Below are 6,374 nucleotides of genomic sequence, written 5' to 3' on the forward strand. Positions count from 1 at the left end.
CTGCTGGCTCACCAGAACCCCGAGAGTCCGCAGAACCCTCCCGCAACGTCTTACAGCTCCGAAGTCTGGACCACTCATACAATTTAGAGAAAATAGTAAAATGGAAGAGGAAAGTGGAAGAATTTCTTGTCATGATGGTTTCTTTAGTTCAAAATTAGTAACCTTATCATTATTTTTATTTTTATAAAATTTATTGTCTGTAGATAAGCATAGAAATTGTCCAAATAAACATGATGATGTAAGTATTTTATTTTAATGTCCCATATATGTTTGGTTAATATCATTAAAATAGTATTAAAATGACATTTGTAATTATAAGAGGGTCTGGAATCATTCTTATATAAAGTTAAAACAGTAAAGCATATGAAACGAGGTACTTTGGATAAGTTGTGGTACCTTGGTTTTAAATTGAGAAATAAACAGACATTAATGTTACATAAAATGAAACTAAAAATAACACAACAACTATCTATTTTATACACAAGGTGTAATATATTGTAGATGGAATAAAATAAGCTAAAACCAACCAAACACAGACTTCCAAATGTAGACTGGAATTATGATGGATTACTTTGTGTGATTAACTTAATCGTATAGACAAGGTATAATATATTGAAGATGAAGCAAAATAAGGTCCAACAAATTAAACACAGAATTCAAAGTGCAGAATTTAATTGATAATGAGTTACTTTATTATACTAAATGTTAATATACAAAATTTTTTGTTTTTATTATGATGACCCTTAATAGTCTCGAACTCATTAAGATATAAGTAGATAACTGGTGGAAATTGAAACTGCACCTTTTTAGAAATATTCAGGTTTTATTAAATTAATTCAAATGTCAATTATTAACCTTGTATTCCATCAAGCAATGTTTTGCACAATAGTTTAAAATTACTACTTCCTTAGGCAAGGCACTTTCGATTTAACATGGGCTCACTGTCCTCTAAATACGTATGTATAAAATATAAAAATAAAAAAAATAATCTTGAATAATTTGTATGAAATAAAATAAATAGGCTTCTTCTCAAAAACTAATAAAATAAAATTATAAACTTCTTTAAAATAAAAATTCTCAAACAAAACTAAACAGTTCTCAACAGGAATTTTTCACAAGTTCCTACAGGATATGGTGCAGCACCTGCAGCTCTTAATTTTAACTAGAATCCCTATAAATTTCAATTAAATTTTTACGTTCGATTTTAAATAAATTACTCCTTTTTACAATTTATATATATATATATTAGCTCACTCTCAACAGAATTTGATCGTTAATTTCAAATTTCAAATCAATTTCAAATTAATTCACTTCTTAAATTTTCAAATTTCAAATTTAGAAAAATTTAATAATTCAGTCAAAGTACTTAGCTCTTTAGTCGTGAAGGTCTTGGAGTTCGGTATTAAAATAATTTATACCGACGGATCCTACGCCCGACACTACTTTTAAACTCGCACTAAAGACTTTACTCTATCGCTTCTCAACTCGGAATGGAAGCAGAGCGTGGTTTCTTGGCCTGCACCGACTACGCTCCTGTTCCTGCAGGCCTGTTTGAATCACTCTCAACGCAGGTTCGCCGCCTAACAAAAGATTGAGTCCACTGTAGGACTATTGTTTAGCATTCACTGCCATCAAGTCAGGTCTAGACCAGATTCCAAGCGCGTTGTGCCTGCCGCTGGATTACAATATAAATTTACTTTTTTATTCCCTATCCATTTACAATTCTAAAATAAAATTTTATTTATTAAATTTTTATTTTTATTTAAAGTATACCATGTAATTGGTATACACACCCCCCCTTAAAGCGCTTGGTATCTGCCAAGTTTAATACTTAAATCTAAGAAATTTATCTCACATCCTTTAGAAAATTGTATTTCCACCTTAGCCTTAACATGCATCATCAAATCTACAAAACTTTTTTTTATTTATAATATTTGTTTTAATTTATTTTTGATAAATAGTGGTAAGAAGTGGCAGCATACTAGTTGTCAAGTTATTTTAACCAAGCGTTAATTATTATAAATTCTTTTTAAAAGAGTCCATACATTATCAGATTGTTTTTGAAAACTTAACAATTAAAATTCCCCAATAGAAACCTTGACCTAAAACTATTGCAAATATTAAGAGTCCAATTGCCACCTACGTTTTTACAATTCTAAGTCCTACCATAAAGATAGTCCATCCAGATAATCCTTCACAATGGGTAGAACGAGGTAGTCGGTGGTTGTTGTTGTGGGATGTTTATTGCAGGTCCGGTCCGTAATTAGTTGGGTCGTCCATTCACTGGTTGTCGCAGCTTCATATAGAATTAAAACATATCCCCAGACGGGGTGTCAGTTCTTATTTTATTATTTTTACCTATACCGTTGTTTAAACTATTTTTCTTGTTCATGTAACACATTGTGGTCAACTTCACTATCTTGAAATAATCTAGATAAATAGTCCGCTACTGGGTTCTGATTACCTTTAACATGCGTAATTTTAAATGGTAGAGACATATAACCTCCACCCAGCGCCCTAATTTTCCTAACTTAAGAAAGTGGGACAATACCCAAGCCAATGCTGAGTTGTCGGTCACTAAGTTGAATGGTCTCATTTCTAGGAAATTACGGAATTTATTTATTGAACAGACAACTGCCAAAGCTTCCTTTTGATAGGTAGTAAGTTTCACCTCACTTTCGTTAAATTTTCTCGAATAATAGGCCACCGGTTTTTAAATGTCCATTGTCCGCTTCCTGTAATAAACAGGAACGAGGGCCTTATCACTCGCGTCGCATTGGACTGTGAACTCCTTGTTGAAGTCAGGGATGGCTAACACGGGGGGACGGGTAACCGCTCGTTTTCAGTTTATCGAACGATTCCTGACATTTTTGGTCCCACACAAATTTGGACGACTTCTTCCTCATTTCATTGAGTGGATGAGCTATTTCCGCATAATTTGGAATAAATTTAGAGAAATAACTAGTCATCCCTATGAATCTCGCAATACCTTTCTTGTCCCGGGGCCTCGGAGATTCTAATAACGTCCCGTGTACGGTCAGGGTCCATTCTTATAGTGTCTTTGGAAACCAAATGTCCCAGAAATTTAATTTCATTATAACAAAATTTTACTTTCTCCGGATTCACAGTAAGATTATTTTTTCTTTAAACACTCTAACACTTGTTTCAAATGCATATAATGTTCCTCCAATGTCTTCGAATACACAATAATATCGTCCAAAAAGGCGAGAGTGCAAGTAAATCTCAATTCTCCTAAGATTTTATTCATATATGACGACAATACCCCACTTCCAATTAATAATCCAAAAGGAATTCGTTTTAAAGCTGTAACTTCCGAAAGGTACACGAGAACGTAGTTAACTCCTGGCTTTCCTTCGCTAAACTTATTTGATAAAAACTTTTTGGTTAAGTCTATTACTGAGTAATAATTGTTTCCCTTCAAAATGGTAATATAGTTCGTGCATGTCGCCTATAGGATAACTCACTCCTTCCAACTTCTTGTTTAACTCCTTGTAATTAACTACTAATCTTTCCGATTTTCCATCTTCCTTACCTACTATAAAAGGCTGGACTCGAGTACTGACTCACACTTGGTTGAATAATGTCCTGTTCCAATAATTCGTCAATAATTTTTTATATTTTTAATTGTTTAGGTGGATTCAATGGATATGGTCTAAGTTTTACGGGTTCATGATCTTTAACTTTTAATTTATACTCATAATCTAGAGTTTTACCAATTTTGTCGGTAAATACCGTTGGAAATTCCTTTATAATTTTTATTATTTCATTACTGGCCTCTTCGCATCCTATTTTATAAGTGTGATTGGTGTTCATACACGCTACTGTAATATTTTGCACAAATTTTATACACTTTTCTATATTAAAGTCAAATCGACAACAATTATTTTTCAAGTCTATTAACAAACCAGAATGTTTTATAAAGTTCGCTCCTAAAATTGCCTTTTGAGCTAAGTCTTCCACTATAACAAATTCCACTTTCCAGGTGAACATATCTATTTTTATTTTTATATTTACACTGCCGATTACGGACATTTTTTTATTTTTCAGCACTCATACATGTCAGGTTAGATAACTGGTAACACTTTACAATCTTATTCTCTAATAATAGTTTATTACAGTCTATCACTTATTATATTTTATACTACTACCAGTATCTAATAATACATTTAATGATATATTCTTGCCAAAATCTATTTCTGAGCTGGGCAATGAACTGATATTTTCCGAATTTTTCTTTTGCCAAGTATGATTTAATTTAGCAGATAATTCATGTGAATTTTTGTTGGACACAATTTTAGGTAACCGGGAAAGTTCGCCCTTCCTTAACTCATTGTTCGAACTTTCCCTACTAACTAGTTTTTTGACTCCTGTACATTACGACCTACATTTTCGGGGGTTTATAGCTGGAGTGTGGTTTACAATAGGTCTCCGCTGGTTTACAACAGGTTTCCTGTTTACCTCCCGGCACTGATAAGCATAATGACACAGGTCTATTACATTTATAACAAGTTATTGTTTCTTGCCTCGCCCTGATGCTGTTAACCGGTACATTATACTTCCTATTCACATTCAAATTATTCCCTGTTTTCCTCACGTTGTCAGCATAACCTACATTATTCGCCCTTATACACATCTCATCCAGTTCGGAATATGTGCTCGGATTTCCCATAAACACTAGTTTATTTTCTGGTTTCAGGATTAATTCCCACCTTAATTAATTCCACAACATCCCTTTCATTTATATTACAACAAAGTACTTCTACTGATTCCTTAATGTCTATATGTAGTTGGATAAGCTTTCATTATATCTTTGGGGACGGTGCACCTTTTCAAATTTCAAAAAGTTTCACGCTGATGATATGGCACGAAATAATTCAATAATATTTCAAGCATTAATTTGACCGTGACATTGTCCTGTTTTATTTCTAATAGTTTCGACAAAAGAGCTCCCTGACTATGTGAAATCGCAATCTCCATAATATCCTCTTCCGTACATCTAGTTTCCTTTTTTAAGTTTCAAGATTATTTTAAAGAATTCTAATAATTCTTGAACATTTAATCCATCGCAGATTTTTATACTCTTTCAAATAACGCTCAATGGGGTTCGGTAGTTTATTATAACTTAAATGTGACCGTCCCGAAACAAACACCTCATCTCTCATATTTAGACCAGACTTATCTTTCACTTCCGGTTTACTAGCCTCTTCCAGCTCACCTTCTATTTCCAGATTGGAATCAGATAACTTACGCACCAAGTTATCAGATGTTTCCTTGTCAATTTTTAGGTTTTTTATTTTTAACAACAATTCACTTTAATATACTATTCCGGTTTTCAACATGTTTTAGCTATATCCTTTTCTTCGATTTTAAACAATTTACTTAAGTTAGTTAGTTAGTCGGCGCTGCCAATGATTTATTTTTGTTTCACACCTAACTATGTCCAATGTTAGTCCCTGTTTCAATGGATTCCTCCAGTCTACTTCCTAATACTTGGGTTTCTAACTTAATTTTATCCCATTCCTCCTTGAAAGCGACCTTTCCACTCAGGTTCAAATAATTACTATTTACATCGACTTATTAACTGCCGTAACTTTTCCTTAAATCTATCACTTTAAGACTAGGAGACACTTCCACACCTCTTAACCTAATTTCATAGTCCAATTCCTCCCTTGGTTAACAAGTCCACCTTAAGTGCCATTTTAAAAGTTTAATATTAAACACTTTATAAATTTCCAGTATCCAAGCCACTTATTAATGAACAACCACTAAGTTCAATTTTATTAAGGGTTCACCAGAATAAAGCAGAGTTGCGCACTTATTTGTATACTAAATGTTTAATATACAAAATTTTTTGTTTTTATTATGATGACCCTAAATAGTCTCGAACTCATAAGATATAAGTAGATAACTGGTGGAAATTGAAACTGCACCTTTTTAGAAATATTCAGGTTTATTAAATTAATTCAAATGTCAATTATTAACCTTGTATTCCATCAAGCAATGTTTTGCACAATAGTTTAAAATTACTACTTCCTTAGGCAAGGCACTTTCGATTTAACATGGGCTCACTGTCCTCTAAATACGTATGTATAAAATATAAAAAATTAAAAAAATAATCTTGAATAAAATTTTGAATTAAATAAAATAAATAGGCTTCTTCTCAAAACTAATAAATAAAATTATAAAACTTCTTTAAAATAAAATTCTCAAACAAAACTAAAACAGTTCTCATCAGGAATTTTTCACAAGTTCCTACAGGATATGGTGCAGCACCTGCAGCTCTTAATTTTTAACTAGAATCCCTATAAATTTCAATTAAATTTTACGTTCGATTTTAAATAAATTACTCCTTT

Source organism: Homalodisca vitripennis, chromosome 1 (assembly GCF_021130785.1).
Source record: "Homalodisca vitripennis isolate AUS2020 chromosome 1, UT_GWSS_2.1, whole genome shotgun sequence".
NCBI classification, from domain to species: Eukaryota; Metazoa; Arthropoda; class Insecta; order Hemiptera; family Cicadellidae; genus Homalodisca; species Homalodisca vitripennis.